Source organism: Austrofundulus limnaeus, unplaced genomic scaffold, assembly GCF_001266775.1.
Source record: "Austrofundulus limnaeus strain Quisiro unplaced genomic scaffold, Austrofundulus_limnaeus-1.0 Scaffold287, whole genome shotgun sequence".
NCBI lineage: Eukaryota > Metazoa > Chordata > Actinopteri > Cyprinodontiformes > Rivulidae > Austrofundulus > Austrofundulus limnaeus.
In genome coordinates this window covers 394,990-397,025 of record NW_013952689.1, presented here as the reverse complement: position 1 = coordinate 397,025, position 2,036 = coordinate 394,990, and the positions used below count along the sequence as shown (strand labels likewise).

The 2,036-nt window shown below is 42.6% G+C and overlaps 1 protein-coding gene across 1 annotated transcript in view; it reads right to left on the bottom strand.

Moving 5' to 3' along the window:
* The window catches only part of syne1b (spectrin repeat containing, nuclear envelope 1b), a gene marked incomplete in the record, with an annotated part of 311,340 nt that overhangs the window by 158,275 nt on the left and 151,029 nt on the right, over positions 1-2,036 (bottom strand).

Here is a 2,036-nt window from a genome sequence, read left to right as displayed (position 1 = left end):
TAGGCTGCATTGTGGAGCACAGATCCACTGAGAAACTTGCTGTTTCAGCAACATTTAATTTAAAAACTGTACTTTTGAGGTTAAACAAATGTTCATAATTAATTTCAATAAATTACAAGTTAAAAGGGGCATGGACATTTCTCTTTTTTGTATCGAAAAAATATCGAACCGTGAGACTAAAGTATCAAACCGAATCGAATCGTGAATTGTCTGTTTCATTGCAACCCTACTATCTATCTGTCTGTCTGTCTGTCCATACTTATATATAAAGGGTTAAAACAGCACAAGTAGTTTAATTACAAACAACATTTATAAGCAGGGGTGAAAAATACTGAATTACATTTACTTGTGTTACATATTGAAGTATGAATTTTGTGTAATTTGTACTTTTTGAGTAATTATGCCAATCTATACTTTTACTTGAAGGTTTTATTTCAAGTATTTCACTTCAGTTACATTTGAACACCCATCCGTTACTGACTAAAAAAATCTGACCTAAAGTAAACATGTGAATTAATAGCAGGAGGGGAACAAAGGCACACCATCAACGATTGGCTCAGTTCCTCATTGGTCAGTGTGATCAGGCTAAAGGTGAGTTCTGAATATAACCAATGCTCCCTGAGGGAGGGAAACAGGGTACAACACATGAGTAAGGGGATTGTGCCCTCGAAAGACCAACTGAAGAAGTTTCTTTCAACATGCCTGTCAAGGCCAAAGAGACTTGTTGCATGTATCAACAGGAGGTCCTGACCTCCTGGATATAAGATGCAGCGCTGTCTCATTTCCTGAATCTGCAACACATTTTACTTTGCCTCTGAAAGCACAGCCCGCTGATGTGTCTGTGATTGCAGGTCCTGCACTAGCTGAACTTTAAAGCATGTAGTCACTAGTACATGTGATTCTCATCCAAGATGGCACCACGCACGGTCACCCTGGTGTTCTGGTGCTCTCTGTTTTGTCTGCATTTGTGCGTTAGTCTTCATGCTCCCACACCCAGGAGGAGCTCCTAAACATCAGAACTCCAACCCAAACAGATATTACACCATAAGGCTGCAGGTCCAGACTGTGTGTCTCCCTCCACCCTGACTGTGCTGATGAGCTGGCCCTGGTCTTCACAGGTATCTTCAACTCTTCTCTGGAGTCATGTCATGACCCAGCCTGTTTCAAGTCCTCCATCATCGTCCCTGTTCCCAAGAAGCCACGTGTCACAGGACTCAATGACTACAGGCCTGTGGCTCTCACACCTGTAGTCATGAAAACCTTTTAACGGTTGGTTTTATCCCACCTCAAGTCCATCTGCAACCCTCTTCTGGACCCTCTGCAGTTTGCCTACAGAGCCAATAGGTCTGTAGATGACACCATGAACCTGGTTCTCCACTTCATCCTACAGCATCTGGATTCACCAGGAACCAACACCAGGATCCTGTTTGTGGACTTCAGCTCTGCATTCAACACCATCCATCCTGCTCTGCTCCAGGACAAGCTCTCTTTGCTCCATGTACGTGACTGCACCTGCAGGTGGATCACAGATTTCCTGACAGACCGTGCTGACGGACCAGCGAGTGCAGCTGGGGAAAGTTGTCTCAGACACACAGACTATAAGCACAGGAGCTCCACAGGGCTGTGTTCTCTCCCCTCTGCTCTTCTCCCTGTACACTAACTGTTACACCTCCAGCCATGACTCTGTAAAACTAGGGGTGCAACAATACATGTACCCGTATCGAACAGTATCGAACAGTGCTGTATCGAACAATACAGATTTAAAAAATTTACTTTGTCAACTTGTCTTCTGAAGATGCTCTGTGTTGAAGGATCAGTGGATCTGTGTTCAACTACTCCACCTAGGCTGCATTTTTGAGTGCAGATCCACTGAGAAACTTGCTGTTTCAGCAACATTTAATTTAAAAACTGTACTTTTGAGGTTAAACAAATGTTCGCACTTAAATGGGCAATTTCATTTAAAATCAACTTTTTTGAGTTTTATATCATGTTATAATGTTACACTCTCATATAAAAACATGTCCAAAGCCTTGCTT